At 42.2% G+C, this 24965-nt stretch overlaps 1 protein-coding gene across 2 annotated transcripts in view; it reads right to left on the bottom strand.

Annotated features, from left to right (window-relative positions):
- Positions 1 to 24965, bottom strand: part of ngfa (nerve growth factor a (beta polypeptide)) — a 92655-nt gene that overhangs the window by 20602 nt on the left and 47088 nt on the right. Inside the window, exon 1 of one of the 2 annotated variants that reach the window (XM_030423053.1) lies at positions 482 to 658. The exons of the other annotated variant lie outside the window; for it this stretch is intronic. The gene's annotated coding sequence lies outside the window, so the exon portion shown is untranslated. Of the gene's footprint in view, positions 1 to 481; positions 659 to 24965 lie in introns of those variants that run through there. 2 annotated transcript variants of the gene reach the window in all.

Here is a 24965-nt window from a genome sequence, read left to right as displayed (position 1 = left end):
GAGAGAAGGAAGGTAACCTGATGTCCCAGGAGTTTTCTGAACAGTGAACTGGTTCCCATTCAAGTGTTTTTTGGAGACCCCAACTTTTTTTGTTGTAGTTCTTGTAATCCTCACCTCTGTCCTCTCTTAACTCTACACCTTCTCCTCTCCTAACGTGTAACCTGGAAAACCATTTTCATCTGAGAACACAAACTTCATCACCCAACAAAACTTGTTCTTAACGTGTGGTACTCTGGAAGCTGGAATTTTCTTCCCCCCACCAACAGAGGACCGACTGGCTGCTGCTGACTCCAATCTCAATTCCCAGGCTCCACTTTCACTTAATGACAGGTATGACGGATATTTCAGTGTGAATCACCCCCCTCAGAGAGGCTCTCCCCACTCCTCCTGTTTCTCCATGTCCCTGCACACACTCCTAAACACCACACATTAACACCACATTTAATAAGAGTTCTAAAAAAAAGAACAAGGTAGGACTCACCACCCTATTAATGCTCCTTCACTTCTCTGCCCTCAGGGACTGACACCTTCCAGATGAACCCTGCTATATTCCACCTCACTTCTCTCCGGGCACCGGCGCAGAATTATCCCAAACGCCAAATCCCGCTCCTGCTTTTAAAGCTGTGAATCCAGGTCTCAGGCCATTCACCCCTGTCTGTCTCCCTCCCACACTCTTTGGGAAATGGATTGTTCTAAAAGTTTAGCAAGAGCAGTCCCAAAGCTGCTCCCTCCCTCCTGCGTGGCTCACTGCAGGTCCTAGTGCCTACCCTTTCCACGTGCTCCGTGAAAGAAAAAAAAAAAGCACAGCTGCTCATAATTTACACCTAGCTGCCGTTATTCATTCTCTCTTTCCGCTGACCCCTTTATCAAAGCGTGTCCTTCTTCCACATTGGTGGAAACAAACTTTCACCCCTGGATGATTCAACTTCTGTTCATTTGAGACTTGACGTCATATTGAGGTCAGGCTTTGCCTCGTCAAGTGAAAGCTTCCAAGGATTGTCATTGTTGTTCCGCACCTGACTCATTGCTTGGATGAAGACTCAACGTTAAACCACGAACGTGCTCGGTGCGGAGGATCCACGGGGCATTTCAGAAATGTGCTTCACTGCAATCTTCCAGACAAGAAAATATGCACAACCTTTCGCAAACCAAACATAGAAAGATGATGTGCAGTCCAGTGAAATTCAGGAATTACAAGAATAGAACTTTGATGGTCTATTGCAAGCAGGAATTAATTGCTGCCACTTGTCAATGGAGAAAAAAATGGCAGATAGAGTCAAACCATGCAACTATGATATCTCCTCACCCTGGTAGAGCTCAGCCACACCCTGCATTCAGCAGGGCCTCCGGGCTCCAGTATCACAACAGTCCCTGTCTGACAGTTCTCTCTTGTTTATGCATCTTTATTTTCCCATCTCTGCGTCTTTCCTTCTCACCCTCTTTCTGGTTCTATGCGTTCCTCTTTCACAGCTCCTCTCTGACCTGAACCGTATCGCTGTCAGAGCCCCTGGCGCTGAGCAGACAGACATCCCACCCCTCTGCTCCGACCGACAGAAAGAGTGGGAAAAAAGAAAAAGAAAAATGAGAGAAAGGAAGGATTGTGTGTCAGTGTCATCCCTTTCTACTCCTCCTGGGAAAATGCAAATTCCATTGACTTTGAGTTGAAACGCTGATGTTTTTTTTTTCTTTTCTTTGTTAATGAGAAAACTTTATTGGGTGCAAATGGGCCCTGGAAGGAATAACACAGGTGAAAACTTGAGAGGGATCGCTCTCTGCTCAAGAATTTTGACCCCTGTTGACGGGTTCAAACCCAAGTGGGCATTTCCCTAAAGCTGGTGTGGCTCTTCTCGAGGCTGTATGTGTGTGAACAAGCTCGTGTCACTGTCAAAACTGCCTCGGCTCTTGTTATCAAGGCTGAGTCTGAAAGGGGAAACCCCAGCCGGTGAACTCTGACCCCGCACCCCACTCTAGGGTTTGTTCGGGGTGACAAACGCTGAGGAGGGGTGATCACTTCGGGCTGGAAGGGTTGAGAGGAGGTCAAGAGTGCACCAATATCCTCATGTTTCAGGCATTTTTGACACTGGGACTGGTTTGGAGGACATGCGTGCGTGACTTCGACCCCGTTTCAGGCCCGGACCTAAATGCAGGTGATTTAAAAACTGTGTGGTTGATCAAGTTTTGTGACCTCAGGTGGTTTGTTCGAGTTAAGGTTTACCTTTTTGGCCGGTTTCACTCATTTCTGTCATTTATAAAAGGTACATCATTGAGCTAATGTTCAAGAACAATGACAAATTTGTTATGTTGAAAAACGGAACACACCCTTCCCATGAACATTAACGAAGACTGTTTGTGGTTCTGTCAGGGTTTGGTACTTTAAAATTGGGTGTGAATCCTTTTTACAATGCATGTGTGTGTGTGTGTGTGTGTGTGTGTGAGCGTATGTGTTGTCATACCATGGATGAGTGACAATCCAGCTTTCATGTGTGGTCCTTGGTTTACGGCTCTATAAATTCCTGCAAAGACTCGAAGTCTTGTTCCGACTCTACCCCACAGTGCTGAACTATCGAGACACTTTCTGCGCGTTACTGCACCATCTCCTGTATTTGCATGGCCCGAAACAATATATCTGTTCATTTCTTATACGGATATGCAGCCGTAGGGCACCCGCACCAGCATAAGATCCACATCCAAATCTAAATACCCCGACTGTTTTCTTCCAAGCACTTAACTGCCGGCTAATCGTTGGCCACACTCGATATGTATCTCAATCAAATATGAGGGAAGCGGTCGGACAGGTTTGTAACCTGCCACAGAGTTGCTGTTCAAGCCAAACACACTCGTGTTCAAGCACACAACCACATTCACCTCAATAATTCCAAGACTGATGTCATACTGCTCTGATTCGAGTGTCACGTGACTGCATTTATTACGCATCCAGATGCTTTAAAGGGGTAGGCATTTACCGTGTTTAAGATGCTAAAAGCAGTGAAGATTTATATCTGAAAAAGAATCAAGCAGAGCACCCCCGTGGCTCAGCTGGTAGAGAGTGTGCCCCATGTACAAAGGCTGTGCTCTCACTGCAGCAGCCGAGGGTAAGAATCTAACCTGTGGACCTTTGCTGAATGTCATCACCCCCCCTCTCTCATCCCAATTTCCTGTCACTCTTAAGCTGCACCGTCAAACATTGCCACCAGAGGCCATAATATAAAATGGTTATCGGAAAAGGGCAAAATAAGAAAAACTTCCTGAATTTTGCAATAGCAAAACTTTTTTCCAGTCATCCCTCGTGTCCGGATATTTCACTGTGCGAACTGTCATTATATTTAACTATAAAAAGTAGTGAGATAGGGAGGCTGGTGTATTGATATGTCAGAAAATGAGTATTGAAACTGTTTCAAATATTCAGTCTATTGGAAAATAATCAAAAGAAAATAAATATTCTCTCAAACTAGTATGAAACTCCTTCATTAACCTGATATGACCTCTGACAGGACCTTATCCTTTTTTTCTCAATACTTCTTCACATAAGCATCAGACTCAGCTCAGACTCTGTTCAATAATTAATGACACATCTCACCTTTAACTTTTCTCTTTTCCTTAATGGCCAGTGAATTCTATACTAAAGAATCAGCCACTGATTGAGGCCTTCTAGCTCAGTTATCCATACGTCACAGGGAAGGTGGATGAATGGCTTGATTTCACCTGCACCCTTTGTTGACTGTGTGTGCCCGTGGTCGCATGCGTGTCTTCCTGCGAGGCGACTGAATGGCTGTTTCTCTGCGCATTGTTGAGTTCAGGGCTCGTCCTCCTACACCCTCATCATGGCCTTGCGCTGACGCATCCCAGAAGCCTCTTCACTCATTGACTCTTCTGTCCCCTTCCTCCCACGGCCTCACTGGGCAGAATCCTGCTATTGTCCCACCACGCGGTGTACACAGGCTAGCAAACAGCCCGGCTCACACTCATACGCGCCATGTACGGTATGTACAAATGGATTCAAAACAACAGCATAGCATACCTGAACCTGTAGAAAAAAAAAAAAAAAAAACGTTTGCTTACATATCATATTGGGTTTTTTTTTTTTTTTTTACAAGCTGAATAGTTCTCCAGTTGTTCCCACAGTTTGCCCCTAAACCCTAATCTCCTCTCAGTGGAAACCGAGCACTTCATTAAACCCAAAGTCCCTGTGTATGTTTATAAGTGCCTGTGTCTGTTACTGTGGTTCTGTGTGCTCGGTAAGTAAGTGTATTAACCTTTAGCCTCTCTCACCATTGTTTCTATGACATGCCCCACTGCTACTGAAACCCTTTCCCAGAGATTTTGGCAAAATGTTGAATCTACCAACATCTTGTGTTGATTTTGCATTTGGGTTGACGCCAGAGTTAAGGGATGAGAGCAAGTCTTAAGACCACATGCCATTGTGCATCCCACAGCTGGACCGATATGGAGTCCCTGTTATGTCATGAGAGGGGAGACATAAGTCACCCCTGTATTAGTTGAAAATAATGTGTTTTTAATATGAGTGATAAATCTGGACTCCAATCTTGCTGTTTTTTTTCCTCAGGATTTAAAGGAGACCCATTGTGCTTTTGATATTTTTCCTTTCCTTCAGTGTTTTATAGGTTCTTGTGTACATAAAAAGATCTTGAGGGCGAGAAGAGTATAAGTTTGCACCAACCGAAGCTGCTCCCTGCCACAGAGAACACATGTCTCGTCAGTAGTCCCACCTTTAATTCTGAACCTGAAAAAGAGTATATCATGTCTCCTTTAAGATCTACTTAGTGGGGCGCGCAGGTGGTCGAGTGGTTAGAGCGCATACCATATACGCAGCTGATTCCGGCCAGAGGTCTTTTGCTGCATGTCATGGCCCCCCCTCTCTCCCGTATTTCCTATCTGTCTACTGCTTAATAAAGGTGTCTATGCCAGAGAAAATCTTAAAAAAAAAAAAATCAAAGATCTAGTTAGTGGGCCAATCTAACGATACCCTTTTAATTCTAAAAATAGATAAAACAAGTCATTCTGTGACTATACATCGATGGCTACTGTGCCAAACAACCCAACGCCATTGGAAAGTGTTTTAGCAACTGGCTGTTTCTCACACACAGAGGGCATTGTCTCCTGTAATGGAGCCCCAGCCTCAGGGTCTGTTGCTCACAGCTCACAACTCATAGACATGTACGTTTAGATCTCTGCCTCAAAACACATTGTTGCAGTTTGATATCGTTCCAAAGTATGTACATTGTGGACCGATAAAAAAAGCAGTCACAAACAGGAGCCACTAATGGTATAGAAAGTCTGGGAATAAATCTGGGAGCGAACCCAGGACGCGTGGCGCTGCATACGTATGTACCCATGTGGAATAAATGCAAAGAAATGGAACTGGCTATAAACAGGAAATCCCTTGGCTTGCATCCTCACCCACATATCAAAATCTCTTTTGTGGTCAATTTTCCAGCAGCAATCATATAGTCATGCCTTAATAGCGCAAGGGCATTGATTCTTTACGCCCAAGTTTTTGACAAAATCCACTTTCCTTCAGTTTTTCCCACAAATTCCCAACATCTCTGATATTTTTTCCCCCTCTGTACATGACACAGATGTAAGCCACAGTCTCAAAATCCACCACTTTTCTGCCAAATGTGGAACTTCCATGACTCACATCCTACCTCAGTACATGCCAGAACATGTCCTCTGATGTCTGTGCGTTACATTACACTGGAAATGATTGCCTCTCAATTAGTTAAAGTATTTTTTCAATTCATTTTCACTCAATATATTTTGCGACTGCGAGCCCAAGCCAATACCTGTATCATATAATACACGAACAATATGTGATAGCTATCGAAACTCGTTTTCAAATCAGACAATGCTGATACCCTCATTCACGTCACGAACATGTGTCCCTGTAATTTTCCACGTGGAAATATCTGCAGGTTTCCTTACAAATGACTAGAACTGCAGTCAACCATTTCCAAGCTGAAACAATTAACGAAGCCCACGCTGAAACATCAAAGATAAAGAAACTGTAAATCACTTTACCCATGACGCCAACTAGTTAAGAGTGCAGCCCTTTTTTTTTTGGTTTAAATGTGGTAACAGTTTTATGTGCGTTTTAGGTGACATGACAAAAATGCCTCAGCATTTTTAACACTGAGTTCATTGCCCATAGATTAATATAAAGCCTTCAGAGAAACTAAAGTACATTTCTTTAAATGATCAGGATTAAGATCACTGTTATAAATTGAAAAACTAAACATTCTGAATGAACCCCTTTGCCTTGACAGACCAGAAAAAAAGCACAAATCTAAATAATAATCCAACTGCATGGATGAATAAATAAATAGCCATCTGATCTCTAGTTAAAATAATAACATAAAAATGTTATTTGCTTGAGAGCAGTTTGGAAATAAACAGAAAACACTCTTAATCCTTCCTTTATTAAACTCTTCAACTCACCGATTTTCCGCCTGTGATAGTGCTCCCTCTATTTCACCGCGTGCTAAATATTTTGTGAGCACGTGGCTCTGTCTGTAAATATCCCGTCGTGTCTGAATGAACCCGGAAGGTACATTTATTCAAAGTCAAATATCTGAATGACAAAAAAGCAGTCGACTCTGTAACAGCTTGACGAGGGCATCAACACTGCTTAATCCACGTCTGAGAAACGGCTCCTTACATAACATCGCCCATGAAGTAGTTTGCTTTGCTCTCGAGCTTTATCTCACTTTTGTCACCTCTCACTCTCTGAGACTGCTTATTTCACATCACAGTACAGCTGTACACACATAGGCGTTGTCTCTTAGTAATCAGTTTCTGCTGCCAGATGACTTAAGGTGTAAAATTGGAATTTAATTGAGGCTTATAAATGTTTCCTGGTTACCAAGGTGCTTGGCAAGAGTTGATTTAAAGAAGTCTGCACAAGGCCGGCACGGGAGTGCCTCAGAAACTGACGTGTACAAGAAAATAAACTGCCTGATCGTTTATTGTTTTTGTCATGAGGTGAGATTTGTTCAGACTGTGACTTAAAGACACACTATGCAGGATTTGTCAGTTTCTGTTTGTAAACACGCCTTTCAAAATTGACTGATTGATTGAGACTCATTCTCAGGTCGTTAAACACTGACGTTTCGGGTTGATAAACAAAGCATCAGTAATTGACAACCTGTTAATGAGAATCAGCGATCATTTATCTTTCTCCAGAATCTCTAATGCAACAAATAATGGGAAATTAGATAAACACAGGCGGAGGCTGGGTTCTCTGCAGGGAGAGACAACGCCACACAGTTCCAGTGGGTCATTGGTGATCACCGAGAGGGATTTTGATTTTGTTTAATTCTAGTATAGTCATAGTAACCCTTTGACACCGATAATTTAGATTCATCAAGAGTGAATAACATAGTGAAATAACAGTTAGCGCTCGGTGAAATCCAATGAAAAGAGCCACAAATTCATGTTGCAAAGTTTCCTAACAATATAATTTAATTGTCATTAACAATGCAGACATTTTTTCAGCATTGTTAATGACAATACTACATTGGACTTGACATTTTACATTCGTAAAATGCAGGACGCCAGTGCAGGAGAGCCACCACAGACTCCAAATTTAAAAACTTGAGCGTCTTGTGTCTGTGAAATACAAACTAACTTGGCGGTGGAGGGTTAATCAGTATTATGTGTTTAAGGTACACGCATTTTAAAGGTTAACAGTTTCTGTGTTGGCACCGCTGATCCAGTCACCTTTTTATCGTCCTATACTCCTGATATGGCTACACCAATTGTGTGATGAGTCATAGTGAAATCCAAAACAGGTGATTATAAAGGCTCGTCGGAAGCAACTAAGAGTCCGGTATTAAAACCTGCTGCCAAGTTTGTGAGAGATTATCACATGGAATCATCACCGACAATGTCTGAGCTTGAGGAGAGGGCGAGGAGTTACAGTGCAGCGAGGACGCACAGTCATTTTTCGAGGGGTGAGTTAAAAGAGACACCTGGGAGAAGAACAAAGCGGCAGCTGGCCTGGCTTTACTCCTTGGAAACCCGGTAGACAGTCTTTTAAAGGGTTAAACCGGGTCAGCATGTACACTCTCGCGTACACACACATACGCTCATTCACACGTTCACAGGTCCAAACACAACCTCTGAGAAGTCCTGTTTGTTTAATTAAGTTTGACTGAAATCATGTTTTTGTCTCCGGCATGTTGACATTGAGATGCTCCATTACCAGTGTGAAGTGTCTGAGTCTGGCAAACATAACTGAGCTTGTCTTCACAGACTGTCTTTGAAGTAGAAGTCTTTGTCAACAACATCTGACATGGCAACCAGAGAGCCCAGTTCTATATTAATAACTGTCCGTCAAGACGACATTGTACCCCAGTGTGTTGTATACCTGTGATCACAGGTTACATAATGCAGGGCTTCCCTTACAGGACGGGAAAGAGCCCTGTTTATACCAGCAGATATAAAGATATTTAATGACAACCTTATGACACCATGGAGATCCCAGGGTGTTCCCAACTCTGACTAATCTGAATAGTTTTACAACCAGGTGAAAGCTGTGTGAGAACCCTGAGGGTGATTACTCTACTTAGCTGGAATGCAAATGGGAGAGAATAAGATTGGTATGCTTGTAAGAGATCACTCACCTCAGGAAAAGCCTCATTAACGCCCCCACAGACCTTCAGGCATGACCCCCCACACCTCTAACCAACAGTCTAAACACTTTCAGTCTGTGAAGATGTGGTTTGTGGCGTTCTCTCCCCAGTCAGAATGGAATCACATCCAAGGTGCCAAGCTGATGAAGCATTATATTAGGGAAAGGCGGGACATGTCAGCATAATCGTTGATCTGTGTTATATGCAAATACACCAGTAACACACCTAAATGACTGAAAAAAGTTGCCCTGCCACAACTATGTAATAACAGTTCCCAAAACAACATAACTGTTGCAGCGTGCATTGTAGTCCTGACAATACACATAAATATGGTTCGTAATAAGTTGTGCCGCCTATTAGGCTACTTCTCTGATGAGGACACGCTGATGACACTGTACTTTAATGTCATTGTCGGTTGCATATTGAGACATGTAAATCTATGGCTAATAATAGTCCCCATTTTACTCCTGTTCTACCTTTTATTTAAATAAAAATGAAGGTATGTATTTGTCATTTGAAAATTATTCAAGTAATTATTAAATAATTGTGGACTATAACAGAAATATAGAATATTGCTAGCCTCGTCTTGTAATACAACAGTGCTGCAGTCGAACTCAACTCACCTCCTTTTTATGATGTCTTAAAAAGTAAATATAAAAAAAAAACACCAAACATCGTTTACTAAATCAAGTGATGAATCACGAAGGGAATGGCATTGCACAATAGTAAGATAAGAGGATCCAGTATGGCTCTCGTCACTCACACAAACATATCAAAAAATGAACAGTTTGTTTAATCTGAAGATTTTATGAGCTTTTAGGCTCGTTCCTTTGTCCTGAGCTGTCCTTCTACTACAGAGATCAGTGTCAGACTGAAGGGGGGATTAAATAGGAAATGCCAACATTACACACAACATGTAATGGAAATGAGCTCACCCGCTCGTTCTGGCGCCACCAAAGGACTGGGATGCATTGTGAGAAGGGACAAATAATTCACGTGTACACAGCAGAGCACACAGCAAGAAGGACACGCACCAGTTCTAATACATTGAAGCTTCAAAACCGTTCCTGTCAGTGTTTAGATCTAACCAAAGCAGAGAGTTTACTGGAAAGGCTCTGGAGATGGTGTATTGCTGATACAAACAGAGGCATCAGTATTATTAAGAAGTTTCCCTCGAACTCTGAGATGCACGTGTTGCCGCTGCTGATACTTCCGAAACATGTACTTCAGATTACTCTTGAATGTTTCCAAACAAACAGCTACCAAACAAGCAACTACTGTTTTATTACATAAGTCTTCTGCTGAAATCATTCTTTCTCGCAAATTCATGCGAACTTAAAACTTAGGATGTCTGTTTGTGTTTGTATGAGTTTTTGCTTTCATCTTTTAATATTACTGCCTTCCAGATCAGGATTGCCAAATGCAAGAAGCTTTTCTGCAGTATTTGTGGACCATACCAGTGGTTTTGCATGTCTAAACCCCAGTTTCAATAATAAATCTTCAATTCCAGATATTTGCCAAAGCATGAGGCCATATTTTAACCTTCGTACTTGACTTTTATAATATTTTGCCGAATTGTTAAATGTTTCAAATGAAAGGTTCAGGTGAAACTTCCAGCTCAAATCTTGATGATGATTTTGTCCATGAACAATATTCTATTCCCTGACTTATTTTAAAAGCAGAGATTAACTGGTCTTATGCGTGTACCGCGTTTAATTTGTTGTCAGGACAGATGTCCTGGGTATGAGCAGTTCAGATTGGACTGCCGCCTGATTCACACCACATTTCAGACCAAAACATTCTAGCTGGGTGGGATGCAGAACTTTGTCAACTGTGCTGTTTACTTGCAAGATCGTGATGCAATTTAGGATGATGATGTCACACACTTGACTTGTTCCAACTTCTCAAACAGCTAACACCAGCTGCTGTCTGTTGGTTCCAAAGGCTGGTGTTCTGGGTAATCAATGATGAGGTAACAGTGTCCATCTTTATTTTTTTTGTTTGTTATGTCTCTTTCTGCTTACATCAGGACTATTTTCTCCTCAGTATACTCTTGTGCAAAGTGGCGCAGCTGTTCTGGATTCTGGAGAATCAGTTCTCTGTCTGACATTTTGTTGAGAAAGCATCACTACTCCGCAGAGTTACATCTTTGCTAACTGATTATTTTGTTTGCTGCATGCAGAATCTCTGGCCCTGTTTTATACATAGAGAGCGCACATCTGACTTTGACTTCCTTGCAATTTGACATATAAGCTAAATTATACAGTGAAAGCATTTTTAAAATAAAAGCATTGACTCCCTGCAGTGTCACTGTTGGCTCTGCTGTCGCAAAGACAGTGCTAGAAGCATGGCTACCGCTAGCAGCATGGTTACCGCTAGCAGCATGGCCATAGTCCATACAACACCAGTGCTCTCCATTTAGTTCATTCTTGTTCAACATTGGTTTCTATCACTCACCCTCTTCACCTTTAAGCCTCTTCCATAAGTAGGTTTCTTTTCTCTTGCGGTTATTCCAGTTGTTCCACTGTTAGCCGTGGATAGCAACCAGGGAAAACAATATATTTTCCTGCTGTGGCTGTGCAGTGACAGCTTTTCTTTTGTGCCGTAATTACACCTTAGTTTTTCTGGGAAAAAATTTAACTCTGCTGTAGACCAAACAACACTGTGAAAGCAAGTTTATAGGAAACTAATCACGGATGGTGTCATTTTTGAAGCCATTACATCAGATCAGTTTTTACTCCAGAATGATAAGTTGAAGCAAAAAAAGTTTAAGCAACTTCAACAAAAAAACAGCACCAACTTGTTTTTCAATATGATTTGATGAGAAAGTTTCAAGTCTCTGCAAGTTGAGTTTGATAGAAAAATGACCAGAAAACAATGTGCTCCCAGAAGGTGAGAAAAAAGGCATGCATAGAAATGAGAGCAGCAGTCTGATGAGTTGGGAAATGAGTGTCGGTTATGTCAGTTGTAAGCAAGGATTTACTGGGCTGCTTGTGCAAAACCACCAGTATGGTCCGTTAAGCCTCTCGGCTCCTCTATGGGTGGCGAACTGCGGTGGATTTCTGACGGACAGCAGGGCTGGTACTGGCCTACAGAGGCTTAGTTACAGTAATGAAAAAAAAAACAGAACACAGGTCACATCTACTGCCACACAGTAGCTTCTAACCGCTACTTCAAAACAGCATATGTTAAAACCATTACAGCGCCACAGTGAAGGATGGACAGAAAAAAAATAGGTGAAAAGGGAGCAGGAAGAAGTATGAAGTGAGAGCAATAGGCAAGGTCGGCCTTCAGTTACAAGGTCTTTCACAAAGGGATAAAGGAAGCTCCAAAGCATAAGACACAAACGAAGAAAGTGTAGTGTGTATGGGATTGGATGTAAGGCAGATGTCATTTGTTTGGAGCTGTGGAGCATCACGGAAAGAGTGTCGTTGAGTTCAGGGACTCTTCTGACAGAAGGTGGAGCGTGCAAAAAGGCACAAATCATGAAGCATAAAACTGAGGCTAATCCTGCTAACCTGAGAGGATACATAGATGAATATAAATCACCAGAGTCTAGAAAGCTGCGTGACTCAATCACAACAAATATTAAATGTATTTCGGTGAAGTTTAGACAGACATTCATGGTTCCCAGAAGATGCAACCTGACTTCGGTGATCCTCTGACATTTCCTATGAGGTTGACATTGCTGGTGATGTTAATTGAAATTTCGCAACGACTGGACACACTGTCAAATGTTCATGTTCCCCACAGGATAGAGTTCTGGTACCTTGGTGATTCCCTAACTTTCATCAGCCCAGGGTTAATGTTTGCTCAACCAAACTCCATTCAGGGAACAAGCATTTAAAAAGTTGTTTGCCTGTCGTCTTGCCAGTGAATTCTGTCTTTTTACGCTGCGGCGTGATGATTTTGTTAATGGGACGTACTTTTGATCTGCACAAATAACGCAAATACCTAAATCCTGTGACCAAAATCGTTAAAGTGAATATTTTCTGTAAATCATGATTAATAAAATGTGTTAGAACAATCCTACTCGTACATGTATTAGATTAGAGGGAAGTCTATTAGGCAAAATGTGAGGCTTTTCATCTGTGCTAATGTCAAACACCCACGCCGCTTCAGCCAGATAAACAATGGCTGACGGATGTAGGGATGGTTGCAACACATCTTAAAAAAAAAAAAAAGCGCTCCAACAATCACTGTAATGACAACTGAACACATCTTGGCTATCGTATTTGATGGGGGCGTGCATGGACATGAACAAAAATTTGCATCAGATGTGGCAAGACAGAGAAAGACTGTGGTCTGTCACCAATACTTACTGCCATTTGAGTTTGAGCAGACACCGCAGGAAACGACTAAACAAAGACTCAGAGGGCAAACTCAGGGAGCACACAGATGTCCCGCTTTGGCTATTACGGCAGTCGAAAAGTCTTCAATGCGCAGAAAAATGGTATCTGGACGAGGTGAGGCAGCAGACTAAACATCTGACAGGTACTGGTATCCAAGTCAGACCCTTTTTTTTTACCAGAGTTTGTTACGTCAGTTTGTTATGTGTGTGTATTCAGGTATTCAGGTCAGGTATTTTTGCCCTCTCTTGTGTCAGGAAGTTTACATTTCAATTTACAGCTGTGTTCAAGCACCCCCTGTCGTGGAATGAGAACGAGATGCTCTGATTGGTTGTCTGGCTTTCATGAAAAGGGGAATAATATTATTCAGATACATTATTTTGTGGCGTGTTCTTCACTCTTATTGTTACAGCTCAGCCCAGGTTAGAACTTGGAACTGATGAACTCGACGAAAACGAAAAATCTGTGAAACAGTGAGTTTCCCTGGTGTCCACCCGCAGTATATCCACTAAACATCAGCATGCCTTCCTGGTTGCTCTGAGCACAATTGTACAACCTCAAAAAGTCTCCAGTTTGGCTGAAGCCTCTTTTTTCTCCCCATTTTATTACTTTTACTGTAATGACCAAACTATTCCCAAGGCGGCAGGATCATTGTACACAGACATGACCTCAGTAGTGATCATCAGTTTGCTGTTAAGTCTGATGAACTCTTTGCGATAAAAAAAAAAAAAAAAAAAAAGCGACTTCATTATCTAATCAGTTTTAATGGTTATTTGAGGTGTGTTACAACTGTGGCCTCACAGAATTGGCAGGGTTTTCAGTTGGTGATTATGACCTCGTACATAGCGAGCTAATTGCTGGAACAAAATAAGACGTTTTAAGAGGGCAATAACATGTGTGTCAGGTGTAGTGAGAACCTGCGACATATTTTCTGAACTGTTAGTTGTAAACATGCATCACGGCCTTAAGAATGACCTCCTAGTTCAGCTATGACCTGCCGGGTTTTTGTAGAGATTAAGCACACACGGCAATCAGGAACTATTTTGGAGCAATCTCTTTCCCTTTGGCTTGTTCACTAAAGGTCTGTTAATTTGACAACACGTTTCTTTTTTTTTCCGTCCCCAAGTGCACCATAACACAAGAAATTATAATAGCTAATAGAGATGAAGGTCAAAACTATGAGAATAAGTGCCAAATGTAATAACCTGGAATCGTCCTTTAAAAGCCATCTGTATTCAAGTGGAAGTCGAGTGAATAAAATGTTGAAATATTGTCCCATGTCCAAATTGCTGTTCTAAGTCATGTTGAGTACCTCAGTACTATGTTTTCCAAAAATCTCTCGCCTTCTGGCCTTGAGATGGCTGAGTATCATGCACGCACACTCGGCCAAAAACCTCTCACACAGCATCCAAAGCCGGTCTTCGTGCAGTTATCTGGGGCCAAAGAGCAGGAAACTCATTCTTTGAGAGGAAATTGATGCCTAATTGTCTACGGCGAGAGCTCCTTAAGGACAAAAAGTCAAGTGTTGAGATGAAATGAATTTTATTGTCTTCTCATTCCTCCTTGAACAGCTTTCTTTGAGTTTCATTGCACTTGGCACCTCATTTGACATGGGGAAAGCTCCAGACAGATGTTCCCCCTCGAACACATCTGTCCGCTTTTCTTTGGAGCTATTTGATGTATTTCTCCTCGGGTGGGCGAGGCAGGGTCAAACACTCATGAGGATACAATACGCTGAAGACTGGGAAGGGCGGGGATGGTAGAAAAAAAAACAGGAATGGCGAAACAAAGAGTTATGGAAAAGATGGAGGATGCTGATTGTGAGCTATTTCTCTGCAGTTATCCCAGCTTAGTGGTTAGGGATTAGGCACTGATTTGAATACATTTGAGAAAGAACTGTCATCTCAGCAGGGGCTCAGCTGGAGTGATTTTTGGTCTCGCAGCAGTTTTGAACAACAGCTGTTTTGTGGAGAAGTAAAAACATCGATCGAGCATCATGTCTTTATTATTAAAAAAAAGGATTCACTAGATGCTAGTCACTCTTTTGAATCCCGTGTCGAGTGAAAGAAACATCAGCGGAATGGAATGAGGCACCTAATTGATCCTGGATGACGGGAAATGATGTGGAACCCAGACTTACCCCAATCTGCGATTCCCGAAATAAGGGGAATAGTTATATTTTGAGTCAGCTTTTTCTAGTCTGCTAAAAAAAAAGAAACAGAGAGAGAGAGAGAAAAAAGGAGAATACGTTTTCATTTGATTTCAGTGTGTGAGTGTGTGTGTGTGTAACACCGTTCTTGGTTGGTTAGAGCTTGGCAGACACACCCTGCATCAGAGCCAGACACTTTCCTAATCAAGACAGGTCACTGGAGCTCGATGGCTGCTCTCTAAGCCTCTTTAACTGGGAAAAGATGTCACGGCTTCGTCCTCCGTTCGGCGCGGGGCTCCATGGCCACGCTCATAGATGGGGACTGTTTCATAATCATTTCATCATGGACCCCAAAGAGATTTCAATATCCTGTGTCTAAGCAATGGAAGTGGAGCCGCTTACCGTGTTACACTCGACGTTGTCAAGTAAGCATTTCCAGCCTGCGTTTATGGCCAAGCTTAACTTTCGCAGTAATTGCTGCTGTGTTTTTCCACTCACTCTCTGCCATAGAAAACTTTCTTAGTAGACGAACACCGAGTCCTGCGCTTGATTCTCTGTGATACAAGTTATAACCGTAACTTTATCTCCACATCCTACGAATAGAGTTCATCTAGAAAGGGACTACTCAGCGATGTCTGCCCCTTTCAAAATGTATTCCCCTCAAAGTATGGGGAGCTGCAGATGGAATCTACAACATGCACGCATTCATGCACACACATTTAAATTCATACTTGTCATGTTCTGGGGCTCCCGGCGGTCCGCTGAACCGAGCTCTCCCGGTGTTTAGTATCGTCTGCTGAGAGAGGGCCTCAGAGCCGTAAAGTTGTCTCCTCCAGTCCATTCATAAACCCTTCTGACTAACTCAATCCAAACCCAGTGGGACCACACAAGACCACTTCTCCGTCAGCCTGTGACCACACTTCACCAAACCATAACCCGTCACCATGTTTTACAACCTTATACCTCAGCCATACAAGCTTTACCACAATCTCAACTGTGGGAGAAAAAGCGAGACAAAAATAGCAGGACGCATTTTGCGATGCTTCGCCATCATTCTTACCTTCATAATTTGTGTATGTAAATGGACATTTTTGCCATGCTTCAGATGTCAGCAGACCAGGCTGCAACCCGACTCTCCAGTCAGCCAGAGTTCACCATGAGTTAGAGTTTCATGGCTGTAGACAGCTACTGTTTGAGCTCCGTGCTGAAGAGCAGAGAATATGAAGATAAGAATGTGTCATCGTGCATGTAATTCTAGAGTCGCGCCTGTCGGCCCGTGGACAAGATTTAAAGCTTCTCACCAACTTCCTGCGCTTTCATCTCCACAAGTTTGACAAGCACGCGGCACTGAATGCTTGTAAAATGACATCAACGTAAACCGAACCACAAACAACCCTGCGTGTGTGCACATACTGTACGTGTGTGTGCTGTATGTCTGCACGTGAAAGAGGGAAATGGAAAACGATCGATGATGATATTCGGCTGTGAGTCATGTATTTATCTGATGTCATCAGCACCAGTGGCCTGGTGAATATTGGAGACGTGGACACAACAGAGGGTTTTCTTGACCTACTTTGTCAAATGAGCCACAAACAGATGCAGAAATGCCGTCAGCAGATCGCACACGTCGGCCCAGTCGCCAGGATATCACGTTGGCAATGAACGTGTCTGCAAACACCACAGCAATGCCCTCGGTTCACATCACTTTCCCATCATGTTAAGATTATATGCTTATTATGAGGAAGGTGTGGGGGCGTTATTCCATTCGACAAGGCTGCCAAACAGACTACCGGAATTTGAGTCATTTCTAGTGGTCTTTGTGACGACCAAAACTGGCTATGTTTCACAGGAAGTTGGACCGTCTCCATCCATGAACTTGGCGACCCAAAGCGGGTATTTTAAGCCAAACCATGATGCTTTCCTAACCTTTACCAAGTGTTTTATTGTCCCTAAACCTTAACAAAGCATAAGTGCAGCATAAATATAGAAAAGAAAATTCAAGCAAACATAAAGTTGCAACATAAAGAAAGGTCCAGTTTCATAGATACCAGCCTCCTAAATACGCCTGATTTTTTAAATCAGGATCCACCAAAAGTTAACTGGGTCTATTCTGGGCTGCGACCCATGCTCCATCCAAGCTTCGTGGAAGTTCATTCAGTAGTTTTTGTTAAATTCTGCTGAGAAATCACCAACCCAACCAACAAAAAACAGACACAGGTCAAAACATAACCGTCTTGGCTGGGGCAAAAAAAGAGATTTAGCTTCTGTCAGATGATAAACCACCTTCAAAAAGCTTTTTGGCCTGTGGTTTTCAAAACTGAAATTGATATCACATAAAAGTAATCCACTTTTGGATGTTTTTAATGTTTGAATATAAACAGCACCCTAGGCGCTAGTCATTCACTCCCTCTTGCTAATGCGCACCATCGTTTGCCAGAACTGGGGCTCAAATTCAGAATCTCTTTTGGATAGATGAGACGAAATGAGTCTCGCAGCCGTAAGCAACTGAAGTTAAAACAAAACAAAGGAAACATATTGATGAATTCATCACAAGGCGTAACAAAAGCTGAAAGACAAAAGAAAAAAAAACATTTTTTCAGTCTGGTTCAATTCAAATCTGGCGTCTCAATTAATGGCGGTGGACACAGTCTGAGCACATATAGATTAAAGCATCTTAATCTAATGGATAACTAGAGGATATATGTTAAGGAAGGAATTCGTGGACCCAAAAGAAACAAAATGTGAATGAAGTCCTGCTCGTATGAATCTGACAAAACACTGTCTGAATGACGAATGTCCTGTTTGCATTATGTCCTGCGACTCATTGATGATGTCACGTGTTCCTGCTGCCACGTCGAGGGTCTGCAGAGTGTCGGCCCCGCGCAGAGGGGGAAACAGCGAACAGCCTTGGCTTTCTTTCACACATTTATTTCTTTGTTTGTTGAGCGGTGCTTATTGTGGCAACAACCTCTCCGTGTGTTGCCATTGTGGCCAGCTCTGTTTCAGATCTTAAGTGAAAAAAAGGGGGCTTAGAAGAGAGAACGAGAGAGGGAGAGGGAGAGACAGAAGACAGACTAAAGGAGAGAAACACTTTAGGAAAGAATGACATGGCACAGGGACAAGGCGGCCATTAGAACCAGCTGACAATCTGATTGATTTGGCCACATCACAGATGGCACTGAGTCCCCGTTTGGCAGAGCACAGTATGTAAGTGCGGGATAAAACACAGCGACTGACAGCTATTTTAAGCCAGCGGCTTCCAGCTACTTCTGAAACGCTACGTTGTGCTGAAGGGAAGTCTGCAAACAAAAACAGAGTGATGGGTCTGCACTGTCAAACTGTTTAAAAAAGCACAATTACAGCTAAGTGTCTGCAGATATGCACACACACATACACTCGCAAGACAACCAGGGTTAAAAAAAAAAAGAAAAAAAAGAAAAATACACAACCAATCAAGACTGCTTCACGGAGATGAATGGTGAGAGGCAGGTGGTGTCAAAAACCTCCAGCACTCTGCAACGTACAGACTCCTTTGGCACCCACAGTATCACAGCCAAAAGAAAACATGTTACTCAAGACCACTTTTGTTTTTCTTTGCCTCTGACGAGCTCCAGCTTCTTACCTGGAGATTGACACGTTGCGGCATGGAGGGGGAGCTCGCCCTCAGAAACAGGCCAGAGGTGGCAGGAAATTGCTCGCGTTGTTTGGATCAAGCTCGCGGTTGCCATCCTTTGTTCCACTGTCTGCTCTTGTCAGTGTCAATCTGCCTGCTCGCTCTTAATGCGCCTAGAAATCCTAAAGAATCCCAAATGTTCCTGTCTGTGTGTGTGTGTTTGTGGACAGCTGCAGATGATTACCTGGGCTCAGGAGTGTGTCATGGCGGCAGCAGACACCAAAGTCTGTGACATTACCGTTACTTCCTGAGTTAAATGTCTGATTTAATACGTCATTTTGAAAGTTCAGACAGCTTGGTGCCCAGTTGACCATGTCCTGATTTGTCATACAAGAAGTGTTTAATACTTTGAAACATGAAATCCAGTGTTGGAAAAAAGTACTCAAAAATAATACTTAAGTAGAAGTAAAGATATCGTATCAAAGTATTACTTTGGCAACAGTGAAAGTCACACATATGAATAATACTTGACTAAAAAGTCTCTGATCTTAAATTATATAATATTTATTTCTGCAAAGTAAGTCAGTTACATTCCATCAGTGAAAAGAACCAACAGGAAACTTAACAAACAAGTTCTTTGTGTACCCGAGATGATTACAAAGCACTTCCCCAATATTTTATTATTTATTTTCTTCATTACACAATCGTTAATCAATATTTTGGTACATTTATTCGAGGACTGTGCAGATAAAAACTCAAGGTGCTTTTCTTCAGTATTTCCATTTTATGGAACTTTATACTTCTACTCCACTACATCTCAGAGGTAAATACTGTACTTTATCCTCCACTACATTTGTCTGACAGTTACTAGTTATGTTACAGATTATCTTCCTGCCCAGTGAAAACCAGATACTTTCAGATGTGTTGATGTTGAGTTATTTGATAAATTAAAGTGAAAAGCTTTCAAAAGTCTTGGAGTTATCTGATGTTAAATATACTTAGGTATTAAAAGTAAAGTAAATGATACAAATATTTAACATGTATGTGTTTCACCGTATACTATGGGTCAACTAATTATCAGGTACTTTTCATCTGATTGTTGATGAATCGAATTAATCTAAAAAGGCTGTCAGCATGAAATCTGCAAAGTAACTAGTAAAGTACTTCAAAACTGTACATTCCCTCACTGGTGAAATCTCACCTGTGTTGGACCATTAAAATTCCTTCCTGATCAGAACTATTTCCTTTGTAACACATCAGAGCAGTGGACGTGGCGCTCTGGCTGTGAAAAGGCTTGAAAAGAGCGCTCCATATTTCAGCAGACATGACACAGTGACCACATCCGTTGTGGCCAAGCGCCTGGCAAGTTTCACGAGGAGATTCGCTAAACAGATGAATGCATTTCAAAGGTGTTCAGGCTCGGTAAGTGTGGCTAAATCGGGTCCAACTCAATCCTTCTTCCTGCCTGGCCAATCCCTCCGTGAGCCTTCTCCACCACACTAAAGACACAATGATTTTAACCCCTGGCCCTGACTGATTGTGACCAGGTGGTCTCCATCCCCAGTCTGCGGGAGGCAGGGATCGCCTGTGTGTGCGTTTGTGTGTGTGTGTGCGTGCAGGCTTGCACACATGTTGAGATGACTCACAAAGAATAACCCGCAAAGAATAATCGCATGGAAAAAAACCACCAACTTTCACTACATACACCCACTCTGACAGACGCAGATGTGATTCAAGCAGAGGAAAGATATATGAACATTTGTGTGTGTGTGTATGTATGTGTGTGTGTGTGTGTGTGTGTGAGAGAGAGAGAGAGAGAAAGAGGCCCTACAGTGAAGTATTCACAGGTGTCCGTGGCGATTAACATGTGTTTATAGCTCTGTCTCACACTCACACAAGTATGGAAGCTTATCCTGACGTCTGCGGCTGGGTAGACAGCCATGGAAAATCACTGCCACGATGTTCTCAGCAGCAATCAATTAAACAAAGCCTAATAAGTGCCGGTATAAATCCTGAGTGTGTGACATATAACCGGAAGCTCGCAATTATGTGGCATCAGTGAGAAAGAGGCAGGGGGTTTTTATCGGTGCACTTGAAGTGGATGAGAGGGAGTTGTGTGCACGTTATCTTTACGTGATTTATATTTTGTCTGCCCCGAAGATAAAACTTAGAACCTCTGGTTACAGTATTAACGTCATAATGGTCGTATCTATGTCAGAAAACCAGGCATGCCGGAGTCTGTAAATGCAGATGTTTGCTTGGTGGAATGGCTCCGGCCTTATCGTAAATGTGGAGTTCATGCTCCGAGCGGACTCAAACACTATGGACAACTAAAGCCTGTTAAAACTCAACGGCCCACCCACGGCCAACACGGCTAGCTTGCCAATCTCTACAAACAGAAGCTAAGCAAATTTTATCTTAATTGATTGCTGCTGAGAACATCGTGGCAGTGGTTTTCCATGGCTGTAACTGCTTGAATTTGAGTTGTAGTCATGCCCGACATAGTTAGAAAGTATAGGTTCTAATAAATTCTATTTGTGTTAAAGAAAGGGTCAACCAGCAAACAAGTAAACTAACAAACTAGCATGTACAAAGTTTTGCCAACTCGCCAATGAAGTGTCTCAGTGTGTCAGTAGCGCATCATCCTCGTTTTTTCTTATTCCCAAATGTACAGTAGATCAATTTCAGGAACATTTTCTGTCCAAAACACAGTATTCCATGATTAAATGGTGACAAAATGTCAAAGAGAACACCTACTGATGCGTTCTCATGCCTTTAGCTGTAAAAAAAAAAAACAACAACTCTAATTTCAGCCACTGACAGCTCATTTGAGCATATAGGAACTTCTGAGCCCTCTACGACAGACAGTGGGTGATGGTGCAGATGAGTGACCAACTCTCTTTGTCTTTCTCCACTCTCCTGAGCCACTGACATGCCAGCCTGTTGAGGATCAATACAACATGTAGTCAACAAGATTTCAAATCCTGTAAAATATCAAGTATTATACCATGATCTGGGGGAATACTCAATTCTGATTGGATGCAGGGTGTCCATTAATCCCTGATATATGGACATCTACTAAGTAGTTCCAGTCAAATTGTCTGTTCACCATTCTAAATGAATGCGCTTGCTGGTGTATCAGTCTTTCAACACTGAGTGCAGTCCATTAGTCCTTCAGTGCCTTAACCTCTGAACACCACAGGATGGCGACTGTAACACACAAGCTGCAGAAAGTACACTTCCCCTCTGAACTTTGATACTTTGTATCATATACGCAAATAATCTCACATCCGGTTTGCTGTTCAACTCTCTGCTTCAGGCTGCTGCCATAGTAACGTTACACACAGCCGATCATTCATTCGAGAAAATCTTGATATTGATTTGGGGACAATGACACGACTGTTTAGCTAGGTAGTCTTGTTGTTAAACATACTGTCAAATTATATTTACTGTTTGTCAACCATACGCAATGTTATTGACTTTGAATCTTGCTAGCATAGCATTAGCTTTCTGGCTCATCGCTGAGCGGACTAGAATGTTGTCAAGTCGTATCTAAGGTCCGTCCTATTTACTGGAGGAGTGAACAGAATTTCCGTTTCATAAGAACCTTACGGGAGGGTAATGATTCCAGGTATTTATCAAACCCTCAGGCGTTACCTGGGAAACTAAGTTATGTCTTGTGAAAAACTTTATATTTTGATTGTAAAATGCATGTAAATATAAATTAATGGTCTTAATTTCTTTTCTTTGGCAAGTGACCATGGTATAAACGGGATAATGCCCTTCGAGGTGTTCATAATTGCTGCACGTCAGACTATTCTAAGGCCTCCGCGTCGTCCATTAATTCCTGATTATAGACACCTCGTCAGGAATTATCCCTTACTTATAGTTCTTAAAGCCATTAACTTGGATATGATGCAAGTTTATAAGGTTTATGTGGAAATGTGCTCTTAGAATAGGCTGTTTTTTCCCACCTAAGCACTTCTTTTTGACTAAAGATAATGAAAATGAGGAAATAAAAATCTATAACCAGTGTGTATCCATTTGAATTGATATTGTTATCTCATTTGAACTTTTATGTAAGACTATATGATGTGGACCCATTGTGTTTTCCAACTAACAGGGCCTGTTCAAACACCCATAGATTAATGCTTCCAGAGCTTATAACTGCTTGGGGGAAAAGAAAACCATGGCAAAAGAGCCCAAAACCGTTTGTGTACTCCAAATGGTCCAACAACAGTTGTGGATTTACTTTGGGCCAGACTGGGATAGGATGTTGAAGAAGTGGCTACCCCTGAATACAAAATTGTCCTTAGAAGCCTTTTCAGAGGAACTGTGTTGCCCGAAAGACCACTTAGCTCCAGTTTACATCCCGTCAAATGGTGGCAAACACTGTGTGGGAAATAAACATGGAACCATATAAAGTGTTTACATTTACAAAGGTAGGAAAGGTGTATACAGAGCTCTTAGAGAGCGTGCATGAATGGCTTTCCAGTCCCAATGGCATGATGGAGCTGTGGACGCCTCCAATTTCCAAGAAAGAAAGACGACCAGTGTGGAAACATACAAGTGATAAAGCAAGCAAGAGCAAGAGAAGCGGATGAAAGGCAAAAATGGTGTCATAAAAGAGTGGATTTGAAACACCCAGAGATGTATATATCCAGAGACAAACATCCATCAGAGTCAATTTTGAAGTGAACAGTGAGATAAACAAAGATCAGAGCTAATGTAACCCAGAGATTCATCTCTGAGTAGCGTTTTGGCCAGAGAGCGCAGCTTTCAGCCCAAATGACTTCCTCTCTCCTCTCAAGTCGGCTCACTGGAGGATCCCTGCTCTGATTATGCTGCTCAACATGTTGGTGAAGAATGTGCTTATAAAACACATTTATGGCCCAGTTACATCTTGAATTAATTGTATTTATGTCTCTGCAGGGAGACAGAATCAAGTTTAAAAGCTTTCAAGTAATCTGCAAAATCTCCATATTTATTCCAGTTGTGCAGTCGGACACACGATAATTCAGACACCGTAACTTAAAAGCAGAAAAGAACATTTTCCAAAATTCCTCTCAAAGAATTGGATGGTTATAATAATCAAGTCCTTTTTGACAATTTCATATGAAGATGTCATATGTAAAACTTGTCTTTTCATACATGAAAAAGTAAATTTCACGTGATATTTAGCATGGATTATTAATTCCATGTTGAAATGCCGGCTTCTAACCACAGGCCAGAGCTAAATACTGCAGACGGTGTGCAACTGAAGACGGACTCTAATAGGTGGTAATTGTCATGTCCCACCCTTTATTTTTAATGATGTCAGGGTTATTACAAGAAAGCCATCCAAGCCCACGGTTTAAGGTTGCATCCTTGTTTCTTCTTGTTCAGATGAGTGTGACCAGGGGCAGTGACATCTGCTGAATAAAACATTATCCACATATGGACACACAGACATGTGCTCGCACACCGTACGCAAACACAAAAGCAGTGAAGCCTGTGCAAGTTTGGGGTGCCGTAGTCTGCCAAAGTTCATCAATCACATTTTTAATAGACTGTTGATTAGTGTTCCTCGATGCTCCTTTAAACACACGGGTACATGCCCTCATGACAGACGCACACACACACACACACACACATACACACACACACACAGCCACTTTGACACATGCTAAATAAAACATCGGACTCTAGTAAACCAATCCTGCCCACATATGCTGAGCACAGCATGGGCAGCATGCTGCATTGTGCTGCTGTATGACATTCTGCGGGCTTGAGTTTCAATTTGGAAACCATAACACGGGTCCGAGCCGAGAGGGGAAGTTACTGCTTTCCCCAGCTTATCAAAATCACGTGGCTTTTTGTCACCGCTGATTTTTCTGCCAGTGACATTATTGTTTATCCTGAAAGACCGTTTGACCAAAGAGCACGATGACATGAAGAAAATGTCTTTTGATATGACAGGTGATGAAGTTGCACAAGAACTTGGAGCGCAGACTCAAGCACGCCCCGTCCCATCTGGAGGAATGTGGCTGGAGATGAGGGGAAGACGATGAGGCAAACGTGAATACGAACATGTTACATATGGACAAATCATGGCGCTGTTTTTTTGGGGGGAAATGTAGCCCCAAGTTGTTCTTTGGGTCAGTCGGACTCGTTACCTTTAATTGGATAAATAAACAGTTTACAAGGCGCGTTTATGTAGCGCC

The sequence above is a fragment of the Sparus aurata genome, chromosome 7 (genome assembly GCF_900880675.1).
Source record: "Sparus aurata chromosome 7, fSpaAur1.1, whole genome shotgun sequence".
Classification (NCBI taxonomy): domain Eukaryota; kingdom Metazoa; phylum Chordata; class Actinopteri; order Spariformes; family Sparidae; genus Sparus; species Sparus aurata.
The sequence above is the reverse complement of the archived record's forward strand: the minus strand, read 5'-3'. Positions and strand labels throughout refer to the sequence as shown.